The 6,668-nt window shown below is 39.5% G+C and overlaps 1 pseudogene; it reads right to left on the reverse strand.

Annotated features, from left to right (window-relative positions):
• Nucleotides 1-4,718: 4,718 nt before the first annotated feature.
• On the reverse strand, nt 4,719-5,807 carry LOC100486522 (annotated as a pseudogene).
• Between the last annotated feature and the right edge of the window lie 861 nt (nt 5,808-6,668).

Here is a 6,668-nt window from a genome sequence, read left to right on the forward strand (position 1 = left end):
TCGGATGAGTTGTCTCTGCGCTCTTGGGGTAATTTTGGTCGGCCGGCCACTCCTGGGAGGGTTCACCACTGTTCCATGTTTTTGCCATTTGTGGATAATGGCTCTCACTGTGGTTCGCTGGAGTCCCAAAGCTTTAGAAATGGCTTTATAACCTTTACCAGACTGATAGATCTCAATTACTTTTGTTCTCATTTGTTCCTCAATTTCTTTGGATCTTGGCATGATGTCTAGCTTTTTAGGTGCTTTTGGTCTACTTCTCTGTGTCAGGTAGCTCCTATTTAAGTGATTTCTTGATTGAAACAGGTGTGGCAGTAATCAGGCCTGGGGGTGACTACAGAAATTGATATTGAAATTGAAAATTGAAATTGATAAACCACAGTTAAGTTATTTTTTAACAAGGGGGGCAATCACTTTTTCACACAGGGCCATGTAGATTTGGAGTTTTTTTTCTCCCTTGATAACTTGAACCTTCATTTAAAAACTGCATTTTGTGTTCAATTATGTTATCTTTGACTAATAGTTAACGGTTTTTGATGAGCAGAAACATTTAAGTGTGACAAACATGCAAAAGAATAAGAAATCAGGAAGGGGGCAAATAGTTTTTCACACCACTGTAAATGGTATCATATAAATAGTAGATGCTTATAAATAGTAGCCACTAGTGATGAGCAAATGTGTTCTGGTTATCTTTAGTGAAAAATTAGCAAATCTTTCGAAAGATCAACGAAACGGCAAAAATGTTGTGCGGGCAAAAAAATTGTTGCTGTGACTATTATTTTTTGACGCTTGTATCAATTTTTGTATGTGCGGTGAATTTTTGCGTGGCGAATTTTTTCATGCGTTTTGCCATTGGCGGATTGTTTTGCGAAACGCATGAAAAAATCCGCCGCGAAAAAATTCAACGCACGTCCAAAAATTTGCTGGGAATCCATGCCTGGCGAAGCATTTCATCACTTGTAGCCAAATATAAGTAGTCGCGCAAATGAATGCACGCCATGTTAGCCATACACGCCAATACTTGCAGAAAATTACTGTATTAAAAATGAACATTTCGCTGCAAACTGGCAGCTGCGTCACTCTAGGGGAAACACAGACTTGAATAAATAACACTGTAAGCCCATATTTTATTGCAAAAAATAATTTACTGTACTTTTGTATAATTTTTCACCTGCCTGTAGTAGGTGTTAATTTTCGCATAGCCGAATGCGATATTTAGCGCGCAAAAGTTATAGTGAATCATGCGATCGTATTCTTTTCAGCGCGGAAATTAACGCATGCGGTAAAACTAGTGCGAGAAATAACCCATGCGAAAATGGCGATTTTTCGCACGCGATAATACTATGGTGAATCGTGCGCAAATTATTTTGCGTTTTTTAACGCAAAAAAGCTTGCGATAATTTTTATCGCCCTTTAGTGAATCAGGCCCAATATGCGCTATACGCTACATGTGGCATTAGCCTTATATGAACTGCTTATTATAGAGCAGCGGTTCTCAACCTGTGGGACGGTACCCCTTTGGGGGTCAAACGACCCTTACACAGGGGCCAAAACATTTTAGGAATAATTTTATGGTTGGGGGGTCACCACAACATTATTGTATTAAAGGGTCGTAGCATTAGGATGGTTGAGAACCACTGTTATAGAGTAACATCAGCTGTTTATATTGCACACAGAAGGGGCAAGGCCAACATTTTGGTACTGCGCTTGTGTTAATGAGGGGGCCCCATATAAATAACCTGTGCGGGGCCCCGGCGTTTCTGATGGCAGCCCTGGTTTCTAACACAGGCAGACAGCCTTCCTGCCCTGTGCCCCTCTCTCTGAGTCAACACCAACCTCAATCTTAATCACCCTTAATCACCCATTCCAAATGTTATGTCTGGAACTTACTTGGTAATTAAAGAGGTGATATATGGTGGTGCGACATTGTTTTGAATTTTAAAATGAATTCTGTGCATAATATAAGAAAACAAACTTTAGAGCAGTAATATATGGGGAGTTAAAGAGGAGATTTTTAGGATTAACATGTCCTGACTCTTATAGCTTCCCACTTTATTCAAAATCACCCTGTGTATCACTGCCCTTAGAGAATTGTATTACTTAAGGAGACTATAAAAGCCAACAAGATAAGTTTACTTCAGAGCATACTGACAGGGCCAGGAGTTTAAGGCTTCAAACACTCTGGAGGCCATTTACGAACCATCAGATTTTTTTTTTCTGATTCAGATTTTTTGTACTAAAGGTCGCAGAAAAGACTTTGCTAGGATACAACGTGCGTTTCACCATTGATAGGATTGTACATTTTAATGTATGGGTCTGCTTTCTCGTTGGCTAGTATTTAGGCTAGGAGGAGGCAAAACAGACAAATAGATAAATAAAAAAACGAAAAATAAAGACGTATTTCAAATAGTCTCATAACTCAGTACCCAAGAGTTTTTCCAATTCTAAGTAACTCTGTGATATGAATTATGTTGTAAGAAACACAATTCAGAAAAGATGATAAATGTCTTTGACCCGGGGAGGCCCACTGATTTACATTCTGATTTTCAGTGGTTTTCAGTTTTTTAAAACCACAAATAAACTCATTTACACTAAAACCACAAATGTCTAGTCATTTATTAAAAGATCCAAGATGAAAATGCACAAACTAATAAAAATGCAGAGCAAAAACTAACAGAACAGGAAAACCTCAAATTTTACATGAAAAAACATGTTTTTAGCATTAAAAATGAGAATTGTGGGGAAAAAAAGACCATTGGTAAATCTGCCCTTTTGCCATTTCAATTCCATTAGCAATACAGAGCCATAAGACACTGCATTTGTGACATTCCCTTGGCACACACCAGATCATTTAGTCCTCCTAAAACTGCCAGAAATAGAGGAAATTTGAAAAAAATATTGTTTGGTAAAGCCTAACACTTCAGTCCTGCTTTCAAGTAAAAATGTTTCAAATCATGTAGACATTTGCCCTCGCTACCATTTAAATGCATGTGAGTAGGTAAATATATACAATTTTTTAGATTAAAGTTCATTACCCCCCTCCCGATAGCACCTGTGCCCAGAGAGTTTTAACCCAGAAAATCAATGTTATTCAGGATAGTTAGTGCCGCCCCGCAGCTATCAGGAAGTGAAATGAGCATGTCGAATGTGCCTCCTAGTAGTGGTCCATGCTGCCCAAGGCTCTGCCCTCTGGCTTGCAGCATGATTTTTTTCCCATTACAATCCAGCAGTGTTACCTGTATAGATGAAGAATAATGTTTTAGGAATTTAAGTTGAATTAAATAATTTATGATGCAAAACAACAGATCTGGTTTACTTTTTGGGAAGGGTTTTTTGTTTGTTACTAAGTGTATGCACACCATTAACCCTAAAACACAATGTACAAATCTGAAGGCAAGGTCAGTACTTCTTGTTTGTACAACAAAGGCAAAAGCAAGGTGCAAAACTTCTACCTGTACCTTGATCCAAACTGTTGGTTGCTTCTGCTGTTGTGTATTAGACCTAAGCTAAAAAGTACAGTAAGAAAGGACACAAAGCAGTCCAAGAATTAAACTGCCTTAAAAGTGTTTCTTTCAGGGTCCCTTTGCTTCTTGCACCTACATTAACAACTGATTATCACTTAAAGGCAGAGTCGGACTGAGATGCCAGGGGCCCACCAGAAAACCTTGGACCATAGGCCCACTTTCTAAACTTTTATTCCTTCTCCCTCAACCTCCTTATTATACAAGTCTCTTTTTTCTATCCTTCCACCTCTTTTTTCTATACATATACAGTAAAAAAATGGGGAATGAACATGCAATGGGCCCAAAAGTTAGAAGCAATAGGGCCCACTGGGAGTTTTCCAGGTATCCTGGTGGGCCAGTCCAACACTGTGAATAGCACCCTGATTGGTCAGAGGTGAATGACTATATTTACTGTACGGTGCCTAACACATTGAATTTCCTTGTCCTTTAAAGAAATATAAAGTTTGAACAACTCTGCCCAATGCCCAATATAACATTAATTGCTTGAATTAGAATTACACTTGTTAATATATTTTAACAACTGATACCCACAGACATTTTCTTATTTATTCTCTGAGCCCCTTAATGCCCCTTATTATCAGTATGGGGATGCATAATGCAATCTATTGTGGCCATTTTAATAAATGGGCAAAAGGTGCAATTGCCCAGTTCTCACCAGGACTAGGGGGCCACCATCAGGCCTTTCAAGGAGGCTAAGGGTTCCAGGAAACATTAACATCCAAGCAGCCTGAGATCACCATTTATTCAAGGGGCTACTGTTTATTAGATACGTAACATTAGATCAGTTCTTATAACAAAAAAATAAAGAAAAAATTAAGCCTAAGCTAAAGGACTTGGAAATGGAATGGAATATAACTATAGTTTCAGCTCATTAGGAATGTTAATAAAGGGACGAGCAACCCCCATACCACTTGAGTCCCCAATATCAGCCCCGAGCTCTAGCTTAGATCATGCATAGGTGGGCTTGCATACTCAATAGTTGCCCCCAAAAATCACATTGATAAATATGTCCCTTAATATAAATGTTATAACAGAGCTTTGCCCCGTGGCACACTCCAAGCATCTGGATACATGAACCAGAAGAACACAGAAACAATGCAGTTAAATGTAATATATGTTTATTACTATTTGTACAGTTGTGTGTTTATATGCACACATGCAACATTTGTATATATATATATATATATTCACATTTTTATTAATATTATATTTATTACAAATAAACTGGGTGAGTTGATTGTGGGTCTCACTTAGGGGATTTGTCCGACAAGAGCAGCATTTTTCTCTATGTCCTCTGTGGCATCACCCATTGGGAATGAGGAGCCATCTCCTAAGCTGCTGAAGATTGGGAGAAACCAATATCTCTTTTCATTGCCAAACACTTGTCTCAGATTCTTGCTGCAGCCCAAATCATATGGATTACTCTCATCATTGTCATCAGAATTCTCCCTAGCAGTTTGATTCCATGAAGCCAGTGGGAAATGGGCGAGGAAAAATAGGAATAAAAATATAGAGAAGAGTGCAGTCATAACAAACAGCACAATGATTGGGACTTTGGATTCGGTGTTGGGCAGCCGATGAGTCCAGAATAGTACGGAGTAATAAAGCGACACTGCGCTAGTAAATAGACACATAAGCAGTGCATACAACACGCACAGGAGAAAGAACTTGTAGTTGGAAAATCCCACACAGTTGTTAAGAAATACGCAGTGATGATCCAGTTTCAGTACACATATGTCACATACTGGGCAATGGTAGCACCTGTCTGGCTTTAGCCCTTGGCATATCATACAGTACCGAATTGCTCTTCGTGAACCTTGAGTATTATGTATAGGCAAGTCCTTAGCCATACGGACAAGGATCTTCTGCAACACTTCTGGCCTCTCATCACTCAGGTACAGCTGCTTGTCAGCCTCCGATAGGCGGAATTTGGCAGGAGGGACAGCAGGAGGGGTTATAACAGTGCAGAGATAGCACCACATGCAAAGGAGGTACAAAAGGTGGAAAATCACTAGAAAGGTCACCTTTGCCTCTAAAACCTCTACTGTAAACATGCAGAGCTCCACCACAAATATATAATAGCAGGCAGCAAGGAGCCCAAGGATGAACAGAACCAAGATCCAGCTAGCCTTCCTCATGCCTGAATGTTCATCTTCATTTCTCTGTTTTTCTTCATTTATCTCTTCTTTTTCATTAATGTTTATCTCAATATGTTTTTCTTCTTTTGACATTTGAATATTTTTAAAGTAAAAATAAAAATTACGAAAAAAATCAAGAAAGCAATAAAAACTCTGAGTCACTGATGTGTCACCACCAGCGCTCGGCAGTCAAATGACCAAGAAGTTGAGTGAGTAAACATCACTATCATCTCTCCTGTCTATGACATCACAATGGTCTCTGTAAACTCACTGACCTATAAAGAACCTTAGGATAAACAAGGTAACCATAGCAACCAACGGTCATGCCATACCCACTATGCCTGCAGTGCAACTGACTTTTCCAACAATGTTACAGAGTTAATGATCATTAGTGATATTATGGCCAAAGAACTGTCACTACATTTAAAAGACAAAGAAAGGGAAATTCAATGGGGGGAGCCAATGAGTTATGATATACTATATAATATAGTGAATACAAACACTTACCTTAGACTAGCTTGGGGTCCTGTTGCTGTCACGCTGCCATTTTTCACATGTCCCAATGGGTCGCATGGGAAATAAAACAAAGTTTGCAACTTTAAAGTCCTGATCTTTACTCCACTGTGCATGTGTGTGTCCCAGACCACGAAGAGGATCGCTAGGGCAGTGGATCACTGGGGCAGTCATGTGTGGCCAGTGTCAGACTGAGATGCCAGGGGCACACCAGAAAACCTTGGACCATAGGCCCACTTTCTAAACTATTATTCCTCCTCCCTCGACCTCTTTATTATCCAAGTCCTTCCATCTCTTTTTCCCATTCAGAAATAGGGAATGGCCATCCAATTGGCTAAATAGTTAAAAGCAAGAGGGCCCACTGACACCTGGGCCCACCGGGAGTTTTCCTGGTATACTAGTGGGCCAGTCCGACACTGCCTAAAGGATTGCATACTAAAAATGTTTTCAGCCCTGTGAGCATAACTGCTCAAGAAATTACACAATTCCTACCCCA

Source organism: Xenopus tropicalis, chromosome 1 (genome assembly GCF_000004195.4).
Source record: "Xenopus tropicalis strain Nigerian chromosome 1, UCB_Xtro_10.0, whole genome shotgun sequence".
NCBI classification, from domain to species: Eukaryota; Metazoa; Chordata; class Amphibia; order Anura; family Pipidae; genus Xenopus; species Xenopus tropicalis.